This window comes from Mustela nivalis, assembly GCF_964662115.1.
Source record: "Mustela nivalis genome assembly, chromosome: 10".
NCBI classification, from domain to species: domain Eukaryota; kingdom Metazoa; phylum Chordata; class Mammalia; order Carnivora; family Mustelidae; genus Mustela; species Mustela nivalis.
Genome location: NC_139029.1, coordinates 100,570,118 through 100,594,615, shown reverse-complemented (window position 1 = coordinate 100,594,615; position 24,498 = coordinate 100,570,118). Strand labels below are relative to the sequence as shown.

At 46.2% G+C, this 24,498-nt stretch overlaps 1 protein-coding gene across 2 annotated transcripts in view; it reads right to left on the bottom strand.

Annotated features, from left to right (window-relative positions):
- The window catches only part of NGF (nerve growth factor), a 52,378-nt gene that overhangs the window by 1,838 nt on the left and 26,042 nt on the right, over positions 1-24,498 (bottom strand). The window contains exon 2 of one of the 2 annotated variants that reach the window (XM_082684995.1): positions 5,698-5,822. The gene's annotated coding sequence lies outside the window, so the exon portion shown is untranslated. Of the gene's footprint in view, positions 1-4,512; positions 4,601-5,697; positions 5,823-24,498 lie in introns of those variants that run through there. The other variant, XM_082684994.1, reaches the window with a different exon arrangement.

Below are 24,498 nucleotides of genomic sequence, written 5' to 3'. Positions count from 1 at the left end.
GAGCGCACGAGTAGGGGGAGGGACAGAGAGCCTGACTTGGGACTCGATCTCATGACTTCAGGATCATGACCTGAGCAGAGGGCAGACGCCCAGCTGACTGAGCCAGGTGCCTTTGTCTTTCATTCCTAAACATGCCTTTTCCTTTTATTATTTACTCCAATGTGAGTATACAGCAAATGGCAGAAATCCATCTGTCCCCAAGAGGCAGCGCGAGCAAGCCCAGACAGGGCTCCAACACTGTACCAGAGTTGCCCACCTGTGACCACCCCCCAGGGCAGCTGACTGTGGAGGTCCCAGTCACACCTGTGGATGGATATCAAATGTCACCTCCTCTGTGAAGCGTCTCTAAATCTTGGTAGGCTTAGTGGCATCCCCTAGAGAAGGGGCCCAGACTTCCTATTCCAACCCTTCCCCTTTCTCATCCCCACCCCCACAGGCCATTCTGCATTGGATCTGGAGTTAGAAAACCTTGTTCAGATTCTCATCTTGGCTACTTGCAAGCAGAGGGAAGTCACTTAATCTTTCTGAGCCTTAGTTTCCTCATTGGTAAAAAGCAGGCAATAACTATTTCACAGGGATGCTGCTGGGATTGAAAGGTACGCACACATCTCCTTACTTCTGAGTCATTCCAGTGTCCTGTGGCCAAGGACTTCATCTTCTTCAGTCACACCGCTGCTTGTTTGTTCTCTGAGCTTACTCCTGTAAGATTTCAGCCTGTCTCCCGCTGGCTGCAAGGTCCCGGAGCGCAGAGTCGTGTCTCATCCACCTGCCCTAGCCACTCCTTCCTTGGTGAGCCCCTCTCCTGTCTTCCATGGCGGCTTGCCCATAACCCTATCACCTTTCCCAGTGCCATGGATAATCACGTACATTGTCTGTCTCCCGAGAGCACTTTAGAAGCTGTGCCATTTAGAGTTAAATATTTCTGGAGCCATGCGCAGTGCTGGCACATAGTAGGTCCTCAAATAATGTAAGGCGAACGAATGAAGGAGTGAACGGGGACGGCCCAAGAAGCTCACTGCCTGCCTTCTTCTCACTGTGGTAGGTGCCTTCTCTTGGATTTTGTGGCTGTGGCTGCAGGGTGCCTTTCTAATCTGTTTCAAAGCGATGCATTCTTCTCTTCAATACTGTGTTTCCCCCTTCCATCCCCACTGGAAATAGGCAGCTCTTTGGTGAAATACCAAGAATAAAACCACCACATTCTTTTCTCTTGGGTTACTTTGAAAAAACACTGGTGTTTACTCCAGTCCTCCAGCCGGCTATGCACATCTGGGCTTCTGCCCACTGCTGGTTCTGCTGGCTAATGGTGTGGCACATCAACTGTCCAGCCGACTGCCACAGAACCGAGCATTCAGTTGGCTGGCAGCTAAGTCAAGCCCCTTAATTTGCTCCTTTTCTTTCTTCTCAATACATGGTATCTCTCATCAGATAGAAGAAGGGAGAAGAAATGAAACCGAAAATTCATCCATTTATATCCAAATTAGTAACGCTTAGAATTTGGATGGGGAAATGGAAAAAGAAAACCACAAAACTTTAGGGTTTTGATGGTAATAAGGGACGTACTGCTCCCTATTTCCCATGACCAGCGGTTCCCACCTCCTCCTCCGGTCTCCCCCTTGGTAAGCCCATCCTCTTCTAAGGAGGCGGCTGAGACTTCTGTGGGATTGATGCCTGGACTGGGATCTCTAGCCCCACTGCTCTTTCAAAAGCCGGTTCTGAACCTCCAGGGACTCTCCCCGGATACTGACATTTGAAACGCAAGGCATCCCAAGCAAAAATCTTCACACTGCTACTCCGCTTCAGGATGATCAGTCCCGCCTTCCCTCTCAACAGCAGCAGCCCTGTTTTGGACCACTTGATGGTTTATGGTGTCGTTCCCCAGCAGCTATCTCTTGTGACCATCTCCCCACACTCCCCTCCTAAATGTGTTTCTTCAACATTTCCCTTTATGCTGGCTCTGGAACCACCATCCCTTTGTCCACCAGCTCCAAACCTCAGCTCAACGCTGGCCTCCTGGCCCTCCCCCCAGCCCTTTGCATTCCATTCCAGTAGCACCTCTTGAAACTGTAGTTTCCATTCTCACCTCCTGTTCCTGGTTCAGGTCACAGAGCCACCTCCCCACTGATATCCTGGGCCCTCATCTCTCTTCTTTCAGTGCGTATTGTCCCTAGCCACCCCATTTAACCTCTTGAAGCCCCGCTCTGATCACCTGGCCCTGCCCAGAGGGTCCAGTGGGGAGCAGCTGTCCTCTCGGTTCAGCATATTCTTGGCCAGGAATGCCCCCCCCCCGCCCTCCCTGTGCCTTTTCTGCTCCCCTCCTCTGTTGGTTGGAGTCATTCACATCACCTTTTAGCACTCAACTCACACATCACCTCCTCTGGGCGGGGGGGGGCTTTTTCTATTTCCACAGAGACCAACTCTCTCCCTTCTCCACTTCTGCAGAGCATTTCCTTAGTCCTGCCTTAGGACCCTTGTGTTCTCATCTCCTCCCACCCCCAGGCAAACTCCCTGAAGCCAGAAAAGCACCCTGCCCCTCTTCGTTGTGTCCAGGTGACCTAGTGTTCACAGGTGACTCCGGCTCTAAGAGTCAGGGAGGGTGTGGACGCGCCCCTTGCTTCTGTGTTCCTTCACTTCTCCACGGGACTCTTGAGGAATCTTCCAGCTCGGACATGCTTCGAGTTTCAGCAGCCATACAGGTTACTGCTCTGCCCAGCACTGCAGGTGCTACTGAATTCTTAACGTCGACGGTGACTTCCAGTTCACTGTCACAATAACACATGGTAATGGACGGCATTTCATCACGGGGGAGGGTTGCATCAGGCACAGACTGCTTCGTTAAAATTTTTGAAAATGTTGGAAATGTTCTCTCATTCAAGTTTTTAATCGACTCACCCCTAATAGCATACCCCGTAATCTTTTTTAAAACTTTAGTTTTTATATTTAAAATATACTTCTTGGCATGTTTTTTTTTTTTTCAAGTGAGAATATTGCCATGTCTGACATTTTCTCATAAGACAGGGACAATATCAAATATTTTTACTTATTCATTTTCATTAAGCTTTTTATTTTAGTTCCAGTAAAGTTAATAGTGTTATAGGAATTTCAGGTGTATAACACAGTGATTCGACAACTCTAACCATTACTGAGGGCTCATCATGGTAAGTGTCCTCTTTAATCCCCTTCGGCTATTTCTTTTTAAATTAAGTAAGTGTTTCTTTTTAAAAATCATCAGCAGAGAACTAAAGAAAAGAAAAAAAAAACGAGTGTGATTTCTAGTCCAGTGATAACGATGAACAAAGCGCAGTTTACAAAAGAACATTCTCTCCTTGGCTGACATAAAGCCATGGAGTGACTTTTCTTTCTTTCTTTTTAAGAACCACCCTCGAGGGGCACCTGGGTGGCTCAGTGGGTTAAGCCTCTGCCTTCAGCTCAGGTCATGATCTCAGGGTCCTGGGATTGAGTCCCGCATCGGGCTCTCTGCTCAGCAGGGAGCCTGCTTCCTCCTCTCTCTCTCTGCCTCTCTGCCTACTTGTGATCTCTCTCTGTCAAATAAATAAATAAAATCTTAAAAAAAAAAAAACAACCCTCGAAGCCTTTTTCCTGGTGACACGACAGGCGGTCCTCATTGAGGCTTCTCGAAGCAGAGCCCTATCAGCTGAATGATCAGCTGGGGATGATGCCATTAGGGGCTCACACGGGGGAATGTGTTTTGTGTCAGGACTGAATGTTCTGTATTTGTCCTGCTCCTAGCCTGAATGGAGGACATAGGATTAAGACAGTGTGTATGTGTATGTGTGTTGGGGGGGTGCCTTTTATTCAGGGCTCCCCGACTTTTGTGCCCTCTCGGACCAGGGGTACATTCTGGGGGTTTCCCTGGTTCCTATGCTCCAGTGATGACAGAAATTTCCTGCACCTGGTGAGTGATCTGCATACTGACTCAGGCTGCACGTGGGGAGGTGAAGAAGCTGCTGGATGCAGCTGAGCAGGTGGCCCACATCCTTGCAGCTCGGAGGATTGACAGCACCTGGGGACCGAACCTGTCGTGGTTCACTGTCCAGGGAGTATGAAGATTCCTGCCTCAGAGGGGTGGTGCCTAGAGCTAGTAGTGATTCTGGGCCAGAGACTGAGTCAGTGAACCGAGATCATTAGTGCTAGTGAGGCCAAGTGCCTGTGGCTGAGGAAAGCCAGCCTCCCCTTCCATCCTACTCGCCATGTTATGAGAGTGGGTCAAGGGTCCTTTTCCACGTACACTTGGCCTTGCTCTCATGTAAACATGCTGCGGTCTTCAGTGTAAAGATGGGGACACCCCCAGTTGTCAGCGCCTGCGTGGAATGTGAGAGGCCTTCTGCCGCTCCTCAGCTCCCCAGGGAGGTCTCCCTGAGGCCTCAGCAGAGAGTAGCATTGCCAGGACAGAACCCAGTGAGCGTCTCTGCTGGCCTCTCCCTGGGGAGGAAGCTTGGACTGGAAGGGACATCAGAGATGATCAAGTCCAGAGGTTCAGGGTGTCAGAATTACCTGGAAGGTCTGCCAAACTGCAGATTGCTGGACCCCACTCCCAGAGTTTCTGACCGAGTAGGCCTAGGGTGGGGCCCGAGACTCGACGCTTCTCACAGGCTCCCAGGTGATACTGACGCCGCTGGGCCGAGGACTATGTTTTGAGAATCAGCGATCTGGTCCAATCCTTGAACTTGACAGAGGGGACACATGGGTGTTGGGGAGTCTGAGTGACCTAGGGGTTCTGCAGCTAGTGAGTGGCGGGCTCCAAGTATGGGAGCTTCCCATTGCTCAGCCTCAGCACCTTCCTGAGGAGAGAGCCCTGAGGCCACACACGCACTGAAACCCATGGCTACACTGAGTTGGTCACCAACATCAAAATGAGAATTCCATTCAACAGGCTGTAAGTTTTACCTTCCTTGTGCCACAAATCCGGACACTGGGGAACACCTGGATATTAGATTATTTTCCTGTTTGGTTGATCAGGTTTCTAGGCATCAGGTCGATTTTGTCCAAAAGCACTCAGAGTGCCCATGATAGAAATATGCAGCCAGAAGGCACTAGTGAGTACAGGCACCTGCGGCTTTCCTGGGACCAGGATCTACTGGCCTGAAGTCTTAGGCACACATTTAAAATGAATGAGGGGAGATCATAATTATCATCATTATCCTTTATTGGGCATAAGTACCTCATTAACCTTTGCAACAAACCTGGGAGGAGGCCTTATCATGATGCCTGTTGTACAGAGGAGGAAACAGACAGGTGTAAGAGTAAGTACCCAGAAGCGGGCATACACCCAGCCACAGTGGAACTCAGCACTGGCCTCTGCCCCCTGATCTGGAGCTTCCCTCACCTTCTACTCCATGGCCAAGGACGTGAAAGTGATCAAGGATACTTCATCTCACAAGGCTGCCTACTCAGACAGACCAGGCGCTGTGTGGAGGGTCTGACTGCTGCTCTCTGTCTGTTGGAAGTCCCGGGTTCTGTTACTACAGAGGTGGACAGCTCAGACTCTTAACCTGTCCCTGAAGGTATGGGACCAGCTGAGAACATGAAGGCCACATGTGCTGGATCACTAGGTCCATCCCAGAGCCCAGCTGATTAACAGATGTGACTCCCCTTCTTCAGCCCGGAGCTCATATCCAGCTGTCTCAGATGCTCCAGAGCCAGCAGCCTCAGTGAGGCAGGCACCCCTCAAGTGCTTACCTCGGTGGGGCCAGGACAGAAAGCTGCTGCCTTGGAAAAGCCGTTATTAGGCCCGGACGCTGAGCTGAGCTTGGGTCCAGCATGCCATCCAAGCCCCCTGGACTGCACGACCACGGGCCAGGACTCTGTGGGATGAGAGAGCTGGCATTAGATGGGCGCTTTACCATATTCCCTAGCAGTTGGATAGCTGTACCCTAGGCAGAAGGGTATAATAGTGTACACGTCCTAGGCAGGGGCATGCCAATAGGACAAATCCCATTCCCTGAGTTTTGGGTCTTTACTGGCATCAGCACCTGGGAAGGACCTAGAGTCTAGCTACCAAAATTGCCAGGGGCTGACCTTGCACAGACCTGCGGTGGTCCCTGCCTCCCATTCTTGTGCCAGAGTGCTTGGTTTCTGCCTGGATGCAGCCCATGGGTCCCAGTGAGGAGCTTCCTGTCCCGCCCCAGTGCCCTGCTCCAGCAGACCCTGACTCAGCACCAAACCAGAAATTATTCTGTACATTACACACATGCACATGTAGTAGACCCAACTTGGGATGGCCCAACTTAAGATAAATTATATGGAAGAAAAAGTCCTGACAATCGAGACCAAGTTGGTACTCTGATAAAAATCCAAATCAGTAATGGTGGCGAATAGTATGACCTGACCACTGGATAGAGAACAGAAAACTCTTGCGGAATTGGGTTGTGCCTCTCAGAGAATCATGCCAAAAGTCAAATTTTATCAATCAGAAAATATATAGGTGATACAATGAGAAAAAAAATACTATTCGAGTTTATATTGTAGTTCCTAGAAGCAATGGAAGTTTTCTGTTCCCCTCTCACTTCTATAAACCTTGTAGATATGTTAAGTGTTTCCTTCATTCATTCAGCAATATTTCCTGAGCACCTGCTATTTGTTAAGCACTGATCTGGGTGCTGGAGACCCAGCAGTGAATAAGATAGACAGGGTCTCCTCTCTTATGGAGCTTACAGTCTTACATAAATAAAAAACATATCTTCTGATTCTTTACATGTCATGAAGGAAATACACAAGGTATGGTGAACAGATTGCGGGGTATAGCGAGGAGATCCTGTAGACAGGTTGCTCAGTGAAGAGTTCTTGGAGGAAGTGGTCTTCAGGCTGAGATCTAAAGAATGAAAAGGAATGAGGGAGAGAGCTTTCCAGGCAGAAGGAACAGCAAGTGCAAAGGCCCTGAGGTAGAAACAAGTCAAAATTGCTGAACATGTGCAGAAATGAATGGGGAGGTAAAAGGAACTAGGTCTGCAAAGACATAGCTGGAACGATGGTTTTATCCTAAGGGGAAGGGAGTGGAGGGCTTTAAGCTGGAGAATGACAACATTTTTAGTGAATAAGTGAATGAATTATTATGTCTATTGTAGCACTTGTGAAGGATTGAGTCCCCACCCCCCAAAAAAGTTTTAGAATGACATCTGTATCTTTCCTGTTTATAATATCTCTCTAATTCCAAAAACCCCTTTCCACATCACGTTTTTTCCAGTATGGACCCCCACCACTTTTCTCCCTTCAACTCCCTCTCATCTTGTACTACAGAAGCAAATGTCAATGAAGCCACCAAGTTCCTAATCACATATAGGAGGTAGAGGACAGGCAGGTAGAAAGAGCATCTGGAGTGGTTTTTCTGCTGTTGGAAATCATGATATTAAGGACTGGGATATTTCCATTCCTCTTCCTTACCCACTCTACTCAAAATATTCTGTTTGCCTCAGAAGCACCAGAAAAACCTTCTCATAGTCAATTGGTATTCAAGTCTAGAGATGGGAATTTACCTACACACCCTTTAGAAATGTTAGACTCCGTGGCAAAGTACACCGTCATGCTTTCTTGGGGTTGGGTTTAGCAACTGGAGGAGGATGGCATGTCGCCGGGGGTAATAGGTGGGCTCCTGGGAAATCCAGTGCACAAATTCTTCATCCAGGTATTTGGCCAAGACTGACTGACCATTTGACTGGAACCCACAGTTAAGCATCTCCCAGCTTCCTCTTCCAGAAGACAAGGAACTACTATGATGATAGCTAAATTCTCCTGCCCTGATCATCTGTGATTCTATGATGTCAATTCATCTTTTCTGGCCTGTATCCCTACTGGATTCTTAAGTAATGCTTTCTCCCACCCAAACACTCGAGTTCTTTTTTTTTAATAATTTTGTTTTTGTTTTTGTTTTGTTTTATTAACACATAATGTATTATTAGTCCCAGGGGTACAGGTCTGTGAATCGCCAGGTTTATACACTTCATAGCACTCACCATAGCACATACCCTTTCCAATGTCCATAACCCAACCACCCTCTCCCTACCCCCCCCCCCCTGCAACCCTAAGTTTGTTTTGTGAGATTAAGAGTCTCTTATTTTTTTTTTCATTAATTAAACTGTAAAACTTGCAGGCCCTATGCCAGCCACTATGTTAGGTGCTAAGGACACAAAGAAGAATATAACATAATATTTAACTTCCAAGAGCAAATAACCTAGAGGTGAGGAAAGACAAACACATGAACACACCTTCAAAGAACAGTGTGATAAGTATGATGTATATGTGACATGATATGGAAACCTAATCGAAGGAGGAACTAGTTTCATCTGGCCAGATGAACCAGAGACATAGGTTCATGGGGGGTGTAACATCTGAGCAGGGTTCTTAAGGAGGAATAGAAGTTCATCAGGGAAGAAAGGAAAAAAAAAGGCATCACAGATCTCCCAGAGTTCAAGAACTGGCTAGGGGTTCAACACGGCTTGGGGAAAGGAACAGTGATGGGTCTTGTACCCATACTACTTATAGTAGCAGGTGCCTATGAGCTTGGAGAGCTCACTGCAGTGGTCTGCTTATGGACTATTACTTCCTGTGTGACATAAAAGGCGACCACTTTCCCCTCTATGGATTAGCCAGGCAAGTAAGAGTGACTTTCTCTGGAAATATTCTGGATATTCCATTACAAGCCACGATGGCCTCCAGTGTAGATGATAAGGAGGAGAGAGAAGGTTGATCTCAATTAAAAAATCCCACAACATCCAGGCAGCACTGTCTTCCCAGGGGTTTGCTATAGACCCATCACAAAAAGATTCCTCGCCCTATTGATGCCATCTAGGCCAAGCCACCTTGGTGCACCAGGGTCACCAAGCTAGATGGCTGAGTGCTATATTTGAGACCCTGTATAGCATCCCTTCATCCCCTATGCCTTTGGCCTTCTCCTGTCCATTGTAGGTACAGTTTGCTGTTGGAGAGAACAATACCCTGTCCAGAATACTGAACACTAAATGATTTTCATAGATGCTGCTGTTATTGTGTTTAGTCTTATGCTAGTGAAGGTTAGAACTCTAAAATTAAATCTGATTTAAATATTACCAATTTCTAATGCAAAGATATGAGGGACAAGCAACCCTAAGGCTTATCTATTTAAAAACTCTGTTCTCATGAGGCAATCACTTAATCAGATGGCTCTCACCCTTTCACACGTGCATGAAAATAAAGCCAAGTTCATTGCAGACCCACATTCCATTCCTTTTTCCAGGGCGTGACGGAATACTCTTTAAAGTCTGGTGTATCTCTTGCAGACCAGGACAACCCTAGTCTGTCCAGGGTCTCATTATTAAGGCAGTGATTCTCAAAGTGTGGGCCGTAGTAGTATCAGCAGTATCTTAGGACTTACTAGAAATGCAAATGCTCAGGCTCCACCACAGACCTAGCAATGCTGAGTGAGACCCTGTCATGTGTGTTTTAACAGGCCCTTGGGTGATTCTTTGCACACCTAAGCTTGAGAATCACTGCTTTTGTGGGTCTACTCTGGCTCTCCTCTGTATGCAGTCTCCCCATGGAGTGAGGGATCCGGGACCAAGTGAGAGGGTCAACCCGGAGTCTGTCTACTACTGTGGATGGCTTGCTTGATTGGAACTTCCCATATGTATAGTCCATCTTATGTGTAGACCATGACCCCAGAACCCCAGAACAACCAGCCTCAAGTCAGCTAGAATTAGAGGTTCTTCTGGGGCCCCCTGAGATAAAGCCTACTTGAATATCTCTCTGTTGTTTCCTGCCTCAGTGTCCCCTTCACTTTCTTAAGGTCTCAAGGAGACCTTTTGGTCAATTTCAGCTAAGAAGCTTAGACAATGGCCAATAGTTGAAAATTCAACTTAATATACAGTTGGAGGAAACTAAGCCTCTGGAGAGTTATCGGGGAGTAAACGGGCATCAGCTAACAACCCGCTGACTGTTGGTCAGCATCCTGCAAAGTCCTCCAACCTTGAACTTTGTGGAAGATCTCATCTAATCTCCTCGCTTCCCCTTTCCACTGCTCTCCTACCCTGGTGGCTCGCCACCCTGGCTGACCACTGAAATCAGGCAAGGAGCTTTCCACAACCCTGACACCCATCCCATCTCCAGAGGTTCCAGCTTAACTGTGCCAGAGCGCTGCCTGGGGATCAGTATTTTGTAAAGATTCCTGAGGAGTTCCCAGGGAAAAAGCCAAGGCTGAGAACCACTGCTATACAGGATGAACAGGACGCTTGACATCAGCTTTGATGAGCTAGCAATTAAGAAAAACTATCAAGAAATTAATATATCTCAGAAAATGTAAAGTGCAGACGTGGTCACATTTAGGCAACAAGAATCCAGCTTCCAGACTCTCCACCCTCTGCCTGGCCAACCATCTAGATATAATTGATGTTCGTGAATTGGAAGGTTTTCTTTTTACTCCTTGCACGCCACTTAAAATGTTGTTTGGTGGCTGGAGCTATGGTAGCTTATATTAAGCCCAAGGATTATTTGCTGGCAAGGATTTGGGGATGCTTGACCAGAAAGACCTCTTGGACCATTCCTTGCACGTGCTCAGACGCCATGCTTAGTTCCAAGAGCAGCTTAAGCCACATCAAAGTTGCCAGAACATCTGGCGCGAACTGCAGCCTCCTTTCTCCTCGCTTCCACCTGCCAGAGCTCTGTGCTGGGAAAACTCACTGGGGATGTCGGGCATTAAGAGCATGTAGTTGAGGGTGCAACAGTAATCATAGTTGGTGCTCTCGCTGTGACCATTCCCCCCCACCCCGATTCTCTCCTTTCTCTGGTAGTTCTTACTCTGAGCCTGTAGGCAAAAAAGAAATTTAAAGTCTTTCGTGTTAGGTCTGTTTTCCTAATTTTTAGCCTAATCAGAAATTTTCTAGTATGGAACATGACCGTGAGGTTTGCTGACTAGGAGCTCTTTTGTGGGGGGTGTGGTAGGGAGGGCATTCAATTTTGGCCACTTAGAGATGATTTGATGTGTTTTAACTATTTAGTGGTTTTGGCAAGTCCAATAGGAAAATAGCACATCTGGCACCAAGGACTTAGGAAGACATTAAGGTTCAGCAAAACTGCTATTCTTTTTGACTGAAAGGTTCAATGCTAACAATTCTAGAGTGCCCTGCCACATTTCTCTAAAAGATAAATGGTCCTCTGGCTCTTTGGAAGACTCTGAGGTAAATTATAAAACCCTGGCATTTCTCCAGAGAGTCGGGCAGCTTAAGGGGGAAACCACCGAGACTGGCTGACCTCGAGCTTCAGAATCAAGGAGCAGTTGCTACGGGTGTCCATGGCCTGTTGGTGTGTGTGTGGCTGGCCACAATCTGCATGGTATTTACCTGACTGGAGTCATTAGCTGTGCAAGGCCAGCACCGCAGGGAGGTTTCCAAAGCGTGGGCAGTTAGAACATTGATGTGGTGGTGGGAGATAAGACATGCAAACACACAGCAGCCTTCCACTACAGAGCTGAGGGCAGCGCACTATTGCAAGAACATACAGCTAAGTAACAGTCCTCGCATTATAGCCCGTCGGCTTAGTAATACTAACACTATATCTATAATCTACATTTCGTTGCCAAAACCAATCCAATCGCTTTTCAAACTTCTCTGCAACCCTAAGAAAACATCTCCTTGGTTCCAACTGGCTGATGCTTAAGCCACAAGAAAAAGATACATTTCTTTCAGCCCTCCTTTTGGCCTTTCCCTGCCTGCCGTTCCCATCCTTGGGACTAAGAGCAGACAGAAGTACTGGGGGGAAAGGGCTCTCGGGTTGGTTGGGGTCTAAGGGAGTTTTCGATAACACCAGCACCTAGCGAGGTTTCTAATCCACAGCAGACCTCGGGTGACCACCTGGGAAGGAACGCATGAATGCAAACAAAACCTCGCCGGTGAATGCTAACCCGGATCCAAGTTCTTCCTTCTACTAGCTTTATAGGATTAAATGTCCTCAGCTCCTCTTGAGCTAGCCTTTTCCTCTCAGTGTGTGGTATGTTTTCCAAGCACTAGGTCAAGCAACGTTACAGCACATAAGTCTATAATGCAATTCAGATGTAACTTCAGAAATAAAGACAAGCTAATGATCTACAGTTCTGAGACAGACCAAGAAAAATCCTGGCCTTGCACAGTGTTCTAGGGCTTTTAAAGGCAGGCAGGCCATCGTTCAATTGGTGAGGGATAAGGTACGAGCTGTAGGACTTGAATGTAAGAATCCCAGTAAAATGTCACCCTCACTGGTCCATGAGACACCCACACCTGTCGTGAGACATCCATACTTGTTTGTGAGGCATGCTTGTCCATGAGACACATGTGCCTGTGAGACACACTCACCCATCCATGAGATGCCCATGCTTGCCCAGGAGATACACTCACTCGTCTGTGAGGCATACTCCCTTGTCCTTGGGAAACCCACACTTGTCCACGAGTCAGGGCCATTTCTGCTTGAGCAGCTGGACTCCCGACTCTGCAAACACTGCCGCACCTCGGCCACCCTGCATCCATGAACATCTGGATCACACCAGCCAGCACGGAACACATCACAAGGGGAAACTGAGTCCCAAAGATGAGTTGGACACTTTCCCATACCGCACCACTCTGGAGTGACAGCTGCCACCGTGTCTCCAGCTCCCTCACTCTCTCGCACTGACATTTCCTGGCTTGTCTGCTGACTTCACACCCAGAAAATCTGACTCAAGGCACGAAAGAGATAACTCAGCCCTGTTTTGCCCAGGCATGCAGCACAGGCAAATCCTAGGGAACCTGAGGCTAAGATAAGAGCTGGAAACAAAGAATTTACTTCCATGTATGTGTTTGTCAGGGGGCTTTATGCTGTTCTAGCTACTTCCTGTGTACGGCTTTAACTATCCCAGTCCCGAGCGGGTTCCTATCGCACGGTAACGTATATCCTTGATGGGGGATGCTGGAATGTCACTGGGGTGGTTAACTATAATGAGGCTGTTTGATGTGCATTTTTTCAGCTTATTTGAAGGAGTTTCATCTAGCTCTTTCATTACCTTAGGGAAAAGGTCAGAAGAGATGAAAACCTGCTGTCCCTTCAAAAGTCCCTTGATTCTCATGTAATGGTATTTCAGAACATCCCCAATCCAATGTTTCTTCTTTTAGGTGTTATTTGCTCATGACATCATGAACAAAAGGAAAAGTCTGCTCTGCTGCAATTTAGTCCAGAGCTAACAAGAGACTCACAGCATGCATCCATCTCTGGGGACACTGTGGGTAATTAGAAATTCCACAGATGAGGGCAGACAGTTTCACCCACTCGACTACCACACACGCATGTGCCTGCGTATACACACACACCAGCCATGCATCCTGCTATTTCTAAAAGTAAATTTGGATGTTTAAGATCCAAAGAACTATAAACTAATTTAGAATCTCAGTTGTGATTTTACATAATGACAGACCGCAAGAGCTGTAAAGAAAGGGCCACCAGTGATTCTACAGTCCAGATCCTTCCCTTGGCCCGGGGCTGGGTGCATTTCAGTCCTACCCCTCATCGGCTGTGCGACCTTTAGCAAGTGTTTTAACCTCTGACTTGGTGTCGCCCCTCCAAATAATAATCCTATCTTCCACATAGGGTTATTGAAAGGATTAAACAGAAGGAGCATTTTGCCCAGAGCCCGGCACCTAGTTCGTCCTACATAAAGATCAGGCATTTTAATAACTATCATTAAAGACATCCAGCCAGTACTAGGTAGTGAGTTATCAGCAGGCTGGGCGAGGAAGTGAAAGCAATGCCTTGCGTCCATCTCATGTCCCCGTCAGGCCATCTCCTGCAGGATGGATCCTGCTGTTTGCTCCAGTCTTGGTTGGAAGGGCTGGCCACGCTCACGCTCAGTGGCCCCGTCTGAGCAAGCGTAAAACGCTCCGTCTGCAGCTACAAGATGATTATCTGCAATCATTTCTCAACAAAACTGCTGAGTAACAAACTGAAACATTTGTTTTTGGAATGATCCATTTTCTCCAGCCACGTGGCAGAGGGAGGAAGCCGCTCTGGCCCTGAGTACAGTTTGGGGAGCACAGTGCTCTTGGGCCATCAGGAAAACAGGCCCAGGCCCCATAGACCTGATAGCATCTTTAATTAGGGTCATCGCTGCCTCACTGGGAGGGTGAATCACAAGGAGATTACAAAACGGAGGTATCCTCGCGGTTTAGTTGATGCTCAGGTTTCCAAGGGGCTGGGGACAAATGGTGGCATCTGCTTGAGTGTTGACTTCTTGAGGTCTTCGGTGTTTTTCGAACCACGAGCTGCCCCGGAGTAGGCTCTTAGGGAATGTTTATTGAACAGAACTGAAAACTCTTCCCACAGCTGCACCAGCTTACTCAAAGTAAATCATTATTTCCTATTATATTGGGAAAGAGCAAGTGGTCCCAATTTATATTCCTGGATCACTGGGTCAGCCCCCCTTTCATTTTGGTGAAGCTTCATTGAAGGAGAATGTCCCACTGGTGGGCTGACAGGTGCACTGCTGAGGAACTAAGAGTCTTAGCTCTCCCCGGACCCTCATCCCACCTCCACCACCAGCGCTAATAAGTATATACAGGTATTGAATCAACTCCTTCTTTCCAGCTTGCTCATGTCTCTTGTCCAGAATTTATCTGGGGAAAGCTATGCTCCAACCCAGCCATTGGTTCTATTGTGCAATTCAGTGGGATGGCAATCACCTCATTGTTTAGTTACAACCCAGGAAAAGATGAAAAAAAGAGAAAAAAACAAAGCACACACATACAGACCGAGGGTGGAGGCTGTGTGATGATAATGAAAACCATTTGTTAGTACTTCACTCCTTTCTCTGTGAATCCACTGGGTTCCTGGCGCCAGGCCTCTGTCTGTGCGGGGAGCTGCACCTCTCAGGCCTTCCAGGGACTCATCCGCCATCATGGCGGATGTCTAGTATAGTCTAGTCTAGAGTGTGTCGCCTTTTGTCCTCAGGAAAGAGGACACTTGACTGTCCCGGCTCCTTCTGGGCCCCAGCCACCAGGCCTGGCTCCGGCTCTCACCTCTGTCCCAGGGCACCTCTCTAGCCTGTGGAATTATGCATTAACCTCAGCTGTTTTTAAACTCGGTCTGAGCCAGACCGTGGTCTGTTCCGTGCAAGAAGGGCTCTCCTCTGTGCCTACACTCCGTCCACGTGCAGACCCGGCTCTCGATTTAACTGCTTCAACTTTTCCTTCTCTCCAAAGAATTTCCATATTCCCAAAATACAGATTTGAACTACTTTGTAGCATAAAAAAGAAAATAAATAAAAATGTAAAACTAAAACAAACTTAAAGATTTCAACAAACAACCCCCTCCACCCCCGCAAAGTCACAACCAGGAGAATAGTGCGTATCTATCTCCCTCAGCATGTCTGTTTTGCTTGCGTCATCCCAGGTGGAGGAATCATCTTGAAAGGCACAGGGAGTTACAGGCTTGGACCCCTGTGCACTTGGGCCCATTAAGTCCTAGTGCCTCACTGCCTACCACTCTGCCCACTTCTCAACCCATCACAGCATCTGTCCTAGTCATGTCTCTCATTCAGACCCATGGAGCATGGCAGCGTTTTCTCCAACCTACACCACCATCATGACTATTGCCTCCTCCATTGTCATGACCACCACCCACCATGAAAGGCTTAAAGAACTTTCTGGAGTCAGGGAAGTCTGGCCAATGTTCCCCGCGACCTCCTCTTAGGCTGTCAGTTGAATCAGCAGAACCAGAAAAGAGGCATGCCTGGGGGTCATCTATTCTCTCCAGAGTAGTTAAATGAATTGTTCAGGTCCATAGAACTTCTGATGGAGTGGTGAATAGAGCTGGGTCTAGAAATTAGTATTCCTGCTTTCCTGTCTGTTCCATTATATGTTTCCCAGTACCTATTTTGGAAGCTGCTTCCCCCCCCGCCCCTTCTTTCTCCTGAGATTTTGCTGTCTTGTTGTTGCTTTTATCTTTGTACAGCCAAAAACGTAGATGACAACATTATTCAGTTTTGACCTTGATAAAATCACCTCAAAAGTGGAATATCCATGATGGTCCCAAGAACATTCTAGACACGCACACAAATTCACAAAGGTAAATAAGGAATTATGTATCTTGGTTCTCCAAAATGAGGCAGGTTCTTCCATTTGCCTAATGCACTGTAGTAAGGATAAGTGTACAGTTTTCGCCAACATCTTTGAGGGTGTCTGTTTCCTCACATCTGAAGACAAGTGGACTTTGTATTTTGGCCCTTGCAGGGATAGAACCCTCTCCCACAACCCCACCCCCCATCAATCTCTGGAAGGAGGTACCCCTCTGACTAGTCCCATTCCATAGTAGTGACTGGTCCCACTGGTTAGAGAGGAGTTCCCTCAGAGTCCAAGGATGGCCCTCTCCCCACCTTCTGTGCCAGCAGGAGAAGGGACCTGCCAGTTGTCCTAGGAGGAGGCTTGGCCAACTCCCTGGCATGCTTCTTCCTCAGCCACAAGGGTGAGTACACCAACATTGGAAAGTTGAGTCTGGGCTTGGGGTGGGGAGGGAAAAAGGCAGGAGTGGCACAGAAGTACCCCAAGATTTCCCTTAGGCCTCTCCCTTAGGCTGTCTGAGAGGCATTCATAAAGACAGAATTACCTCTATGCTAGGTATAAGATTAAATGTAATATTTATATGTAATGTATTACATATTATATGTAATAAATTATATAATAAATATATTATTATATATATTTATATTTAAATATATTTATTTATATATTTATTTATTAAATATATTTATTTATAAATATATTTATTTAAATATATTTATATTTAAATATATTTATATTTATATTTAAATATATTTATTATATTATATAATAAATTATATAATAAATATTATATGTAATATTTAAATGTAATATTAAAATATGTATTAAAATATGTTAAGTACTTCACATAAAGTATGGGTTGGAAGTGAATACACCTACCATCACTAATAATGTGGAACATTTATGGTGTCTTATGTGCCAGACACGCTGCTGAGGGCTTTCCATATATTATCTTGTAAAATACTTGTTAGAAATCTCTGAGCTCAGTATTATCCCCATTTTACAGATAAGGTAACTTCAGCTCAACATGAAGTGAACAAGTGCAAGGTGACACGACTTAGTGGGTGGTGTGACGCCCAAGAACCCAGGGCCTCTTGCTCTGTGGTATCCTCCTCCACACCTGCTCTAGATTGCTCACAAACCTGACCATTCAAAGGAGCAAGAGCTTCATCCTCTGGGTTTTGCACTGAGTGTCGATTTCTGCTCCTGTGCTATGGGTGATGGATAAGTGGAGGTAGCCATTCCATTACTTCTCACATACTTTTTACTCCCAAATTTACTACCTGCTTTTAAAAATCTAATGCTGACATCTATAATTTTCTATTTCTAAAAACCCAGACTTCTCCACTTGTCTGTCAGAAGACTCTCATTGTTCACAACCTCTAGGGAACCCATAAACCATTCTTCCCTCCTCGCTGACATACTCTAACCACCATGAAGTGGACTCTGGCAAGACCAACTCTTCTGACAGAAATGTCGGCACAGTGGCTCCAACTCTTGGTTTTGGCTCAGGTGAGGATCTCAGGGTCATGAGACTGCGTCCCCCGTTGGGCTCTTTGCTGAGTGCAGCGTCTGCTCCAGAGTCTCTCTCTCTCCCCCTCCCCACCCCTGCCAAATAAGATAAATCCCTAAAAAAAAAAAAAAAATGGAGGCACAGAAGATGGAAGATGGATGCTGAGAATGTACAGTTGTTTCTTCCTGAGTAATTTATAGACATTGGAATGTAGCTATTCCACTTACTTTCATACATTTTCTGGATATGATTTTACTCTTAATTGTGAGACCATGAACAATAGCCACAGGCAAGACAGGAACTCCTCTCTCTGGGCTGGGATATGATTCTCTGCTGATTGGCTTTTTGGGTGTGAAGACCAAGCCAGAGGCTGATGGGGCCAAGTGGAGTCTGTTAATATTTCCATTCATGGACATGCAATAGAAAACCATCTCATACATTTACAGGAAAACATCGAATATAATATCATTGTTGAGCTTAATCAGAACCAGAGTAAAATTCCAGTCACTAAGAATAGAAACTTACCCTAATGATTTCATTTTTAGTCCAAAATATACAGTGTTTTCTCTGCCTGCTCTGTTTGTCACTTTCTAAAACAAGAAATTACCAAGCTATGACTTTGGTTTGAGGGATGGGTAGAAAGCAATAAACACTGAACAGAAATGCAAAGAGATCGAATATCAAGGGTCCTTGGTGCACGAGTGTTCCAAAGTGGATTCAGCCTGTGAATTGTTGACTTTATTTCCCAGAACTGTGTGAATTACTCAATCAGGGTCCAACTGTCCAGGTTTCAAGCTCTCAGCAAAGACTATTTATACAACAGAAGTCAGTCAAAAGGCAAAGAAAAAAAGGAGTTGAGTTACCAACAATGTTTTTGGTTTTTTTTTTCCTGTTTTTTTTTTGGTGTTTCTTTTGGTTTGTTTGTTGTTTGCTTGTTTGTTTTAGGCAGACATGGTTGTTTTCACTGATAAAAGGTGAAATGGTTTTTTCTGAGACGAACGAGAAACTCCCACTATGAAAAACACCAGATCGGGGTTTTCCATCTGACACTCTGGGGTGAAAATCGGACAGTCTCTTTAGCCCACAGGCCTGCTGCCTCCAGAAGCCCTCTTTAAAGGACACAGGGTCTCTGTCGTCTTTTAACTTCTCCAGAATAGCATGAGCAAGAAAGTGCAAAGCACAGGAAGGCTCTTCACCAGTGAGCAATGGCTGTCACCTACGGGCTGACAGCGACATTTTGGCAGACACATCAGAATGGCACACACTGGCCATGAATTAAGTGGCTTGGCCCAATCCCCTTGGGGCACCATCGGGGCTCTGAATAATGCTGGCACCAGGACAGGTCTGGCTCTGGTGCTGGACCTGCTGTTTCCAATTAGAGGCCAGCCTGGGGCCGAGCCCAGGTCAGGGGCAGAGGGAGAAAATGCCTTTCTCATTTCCCATCAGCTGGAGTCTGAGGGGTGTTTGTGGCATGAATAGATGAGTCCTGAACAGATGGGATCGGACCAGCCAAACACCTGCAGGACCAACGCAGTGAGCCGGGATTCACCCTACCCTTAGGAAACCTGATGTATTTATCGAGCGAAACTGAAGAAACGGCCTGAGAAAGATAGAGCCACAGCCCACCTTTGAAAAAGGTGGGTGTTAAGGGTGCTGACCCCTCATGCCCTTGAAGATCCACACGAAATTTTGACTCCCCTGCGACCTAACCACTGATAGCCTCCTGTCGACCACAACCCTTGCCAAGAGCATGAACAGGAGATTAACCCATATCCTGTATGTTACCTGTATCACATACTGTGTTCTTAACCATAAAGTGAGCTAGAGAAAAGAGAAGGTACTTAAGAAAATCAGAGGGAAGAGAAAATACGTTTAGAGTGCTGTACTGTGTTCATCAAGAAAAGTCCACATGTAAGTGGACATGTGCAGTTCCAAAGTCAACGGTATCATAGGAAGCAATCGAGAGAGGCAGGGAGTGGGCAAAGCAGAAGGAGGGTGAAGAAAGAACCCCACGGGGTAAAGGAGCAATAGCAAGGAGAGGGAAAGAAGCCTGGCGAGGAACCAGAGAGCGAAGGAAATGGAAGAAAGAGAGAGACTGATGGAACACTCTGAAGACGGCCTCAGCCTCAGCTGTAGGGAGGTGGAAGGAATCCCCACCCAAATCACAGACTCACACTCCTCAGCCTTCAGGAAAAGCCCAAGCAACAGGTAATCGGAGCCATTTATAATTAGCAAGCCCCCTCCCCCAACCCGAAAGAACCCAGACTTCACTGAACTGGCTTCTGGTAACCTTACAAGATAATCCTGACAACGTTTCAATCAACAGTCCATTAGAATATGAGTTTTGCTGGAAAGATTCCAAATTTGAGCCCAAACCCAATGATAACATTGCCTTGGCAGGATGACCCAGTGATTTCATTCCATAGGTTAGGATAAGGCCACATCCCAGGGTACACAACATCTTCAACACAAAATCCTTCAACACAGAGTCGCCGTGCTGGGAGTGCCAGACTGGCCCTTAAAATAAATGAGATTAAATGACCTCACCATTATCAGATTCAGAGAAAATGACTTGGAAGAGAAATTGTGAGGGAAAAGGACAGAAGGACAATATCAGGGGAATTGGGGCTTCCCATGGATGCTTGGATCCAGCTGGAGTTGGTTATAGTGTAAACTTTGTTTAATCAAATCCTCTGTCATTAATAAAACCCCAAACCAAATCCAAACACAGATAAATGATGATGTACTTGGACTTCACATTGGCTTGCATCATTGCTTTCCCCAGGTGCCATGCATAAATCTGGAATGCAGGCTTCGGGAGCTCGGGCTGCAGAGAGACTGGCTTCCGCCATTCCGCTGGTGCCCTGCCGTTTCCGTTACTGGGCTCAGACAGTCTGCAAACAGAGGGGACCCGCGACGCTCCTCCCCTCCGCACGGCAAGCATTAAAGGCAGACCAGAAAGGTGAGGCATCTGGAAACCACTCCAGAACCAACATGAGTGGATGACTTGGAGAAATTACAAACTCAGGAAGGCTTTCAGGGGGAGAGGGAGAAAAGCTGCTCTCCATGGCTCCCAGAGACGCAGTTGGGATGAATGGGCAGAACTGGAGGGAGAAGCTGGTCCCTCCTCCACCCGAGGGGGCTCCAGACATCCAGAGAAAGGGATGCGTGGCCCGCTGAGCTAGAAGCCCAACGCAAGCCATATTCAAGTCAGGCTGAATAACTGTAATGGCCTCTCCTTACAACAAACCTGTGTTGATTCAGCTATTACAGTGCGAATGAAAACAAGGAGGAGGAAGGAAAAGACAGCGAATGGATAACGATTTAATAGTGAGGCTGATTCTTTACATCACTCCACCAGATGAGCACACGTGATGGAGACCATCCTTCCCTCAGCATTAGCTCCCACTGACCTCTCCTTCTCGGAGCCCGTGTGTGAATTTACTCTCAGGGATTTGCATGTTTAAATGGATGGCCCCTTTGAGATCCAACCAGAGAAAGAGATCTGTTCTCACCCTGGAGGAAAACTAGCTGGTTGGACTTAGTGGGGGCATTATGTTATTCTCCAATGTGGGGTCTTCCTTAGGGTTAAAAAAAAAAAAAAGATTTCATTTATTTATCTGAGAGAGAGAGAGAGAGAGAGCATGAGCCGGGGGGCAAGAGGAAGGAGCAGACTCCCCACTGAGCCGGGAGACCAACATGGGGCTGGATGTCAGGACTCTGAGATCATGACCTGAGCTAAAGGCAGTCACCCAACCAACCGAGCCACCCAGGCACCTTCCTTAGGGGTTTTTGAAGGTCTATCTGGCAACACTTCACAGACCTCTCACACGCTGATTTTAGAATACGCCCTGGCATGAGTGCAGCCAGGCTCTGATTAGAATGCCGAATGCTAGAGAAGGGTCCTGGGCAGGGAGGGCAGAGAGATGATGGCCTTTAACAGAAGGTGGGCGATGGGGAGGAGGCTTCAGGTATACCGAAACAATGAGGGTAGCCCCAGAGCCACCTTCACACTCAGACAAGACCCCTCGGATATACACTTGAATTACTCATCTGTCTTAGTTGAGGCTAGTAACATGTGTAACTGCTCCTTTAGAAATTCCACTCTTGTTGTCATAATAAAACTAATTTTAAATAGATGCACATATTAAAGACAGACATGGGAAAAACCACTAGAAGGAAATCCAACACATGTGAGCAGCGGTTGGGTTAAAGGGATTATGCATGATTTTTATTTTTGATACTTTCCAATATTTTCTAAATATTTTGCAGTGAGTCACTGATCGCTTTGATCATCAGAACGATGTTATCGCAAAACTTTGACAATATTATATTTAAAACTGCAGAAGTGTTCATGGATTTTTACCTATGGAACCCCACTTTGGAGACTTGATCCTAAGAAAGGGATCCTAAAAGGGAAAAAGCTATATTCATGACTTTTTTTTCCTCAGTGATTTATAACCGCAAAATCAGAAGCCAAGTGTTCTTCAATAATGGACTGGTTAATTAGTGACATCATGGAAAACCTTTTTGAAGAATTTCTCTGTAGTCATTAAATAGGAAAACTGTGAAGACAATAAGAACAGCGCAGGGGACGCTTGGGTATCTAGTCTGAACTGGGTGGCAGGGCGGGTTGGGAGACAAATTAGAGAAGACGATACGTGAAATCACGGCAGCCAAGGGAAATCATGTGTGGACAGACCAGGCCTGGAAGTAAATACACAAAATGAAAACAGTTGTACTGAGTGTGAGAACTTTGGGTGATTTCCTTCTCTTCCCCCCGATATTGCAAATGTTTGTAGTGTTATAATGCCTTTATAGTGAAAATAAAGTCCATAAACCTTTCCATCTGTTCTTTCTGTAAACCCCGCGGGTGCTGGGCGATACCAGACATGCTCCCATGTCAGTGTTACCCCCGTAGTGCCTCGTCTGGGCTTCTCCACTCTGCAGCAGCCCAGTCAGCACCCCAGTCAGGCTCATTCGATGTCTTTGGGGAGGTAGGCGTCCGGGACACGCTCAATCTGTGAGCAGCCTCTTTCTTTCCTCAAGTTATAGTTTTATCACGTTGAACAGAGAATAAGAAGCACACGAATGTTCCAATGTGTATGGATGCACTCCCTCTATTTGGCAGTTCCTGGGCATGAAAGCATAGGGCTGAGGACTCAGATTCTCCTTCGGTTATTGTTGACTCAGGCAGTTCCAGCCTCTGAGGCTCACATAAGGTTTGGATAAAGTGTCAGCTCCCGATTATCTGTTCTATGGAAGGAAAACATTGGAAACAAACCACCAAGCTATCTGTTGTGCACATCACTGGGTTGGGTTCACCCCTGGCTTTGGGGAAAGAGGAGTCGGGGGAGTGGCCGTAAAAGGAAGGGAGCTACTAACATTTAGCACACGCCTACCCCTTGCTAGGTATTATACTGGAGACTTTTCGGTGACTGCTCACTTGCAATGATCGGACAGGCAAGGGAACAGAGACTCGGAGAGGTTAGGTAACTTGTCCTAAGTCACACAGGCTCGAAGAAGGAATGATCTCATTCCAAAGCACAGGGAGCGGTAGCTTCCGTTCTCTGGGTACATACTAACAGATAATCCACAGAATTAAAAAAATAAATAAATAAATCTGGAACTGACTTTAACCACCAGGGATCCTTTTATCATCCGTGGTCCTCAAGCTGGGATGGTTTTGACCCCACAACCCCACACCAGGCGGCATTTGGCAACACATGGAGATATTTCTGGAGTCATAACGGGGCGGGGGGAGGTTGCTACTGGAATTTTGCAGGCAGAGGACATGAATGATGCTACACATCCTATAGCACCCAAGACCACCTACCACAACAAACACTCAAATGGGCCAAATGGGTTGAGAAGCTGTGCCATATCATAATAGAAGTCATTGCAACTTCTCCCCATTAAATTCACTTCCCAGCTCACTTAGGAAATTAACTTTCTGTGGTTCTGAACAATTCTGAAATACATAAAGCATCCGAGGTGCTGTCTGTTGACTGATCATAAAATTAGGAACCACTCAGCATATGTAAATCAAATAAATGTGCATAAAATCTAGATGACAATGCCAAGTTTAAATCTAAAATTTATGAAGGGAGTTTACAGTGAAATTGCCAACAAGAAATTAACAACTCCCCAAGTGTTACCAATTGTGGCTAACCCTAATCTGTGTTAAATTCTACGATGAATAGCTAAATGTTCACTTGAGTCTCGCGATTCCCATATGTAAAGTCAGAAACTTGGCTGTTTTCCGATTACAAGGTCAAATCACTATATTTTAACACTTAAGATATGCCTATAAGCAGGGAGTAAATTGCTTTAGTTTGCTGTGGCTTGCCTCTTTGGAGGAGTAGCACAGACTAATGTTCTTACTTCTATGGCATTTAGACAGCTTCTGGAAAATTAGAGGCATGAATTATTCAATATTCTTATGGCTCTCCACAATTTTATACACATAGGGTTGTACAAATATTTGACAAAGACTCTTAGGCACTCTGCAAAACTTAAAAGGAATCATCTGTGTTAGTCTTTGTTGTTTGTTTTCATTTGGTTTAGTCTTTAATCAACCAACTAGCATTCATTGAATCGTAGGTCTACTGCATCCAATTCCATGCTCGGTACCATAAATACTAGACAAGTATAAAGTATGAGCATTGCCTTCAAATATAAACAACATAGAGGAGAAGATAAGACCAGTGCACAGGAAATGTTCAGGGGGTAACTTCGCTCCTAAACTGTGTTGTATAGACTGTCAGCAGCACTGATTCAGAGAAGACTGTATCACAAGAAATTGTTAATGTCTCACATCTATCTTTGCCATTACATGGATAGCTAACAGAATGCAGGAACCTAGACACTTTCTTCTTTGTACCTATCTCGATGTCCCGACAGAGCCTGACTGTAGAATCCATTAAATTAATATCCACTTAAGAA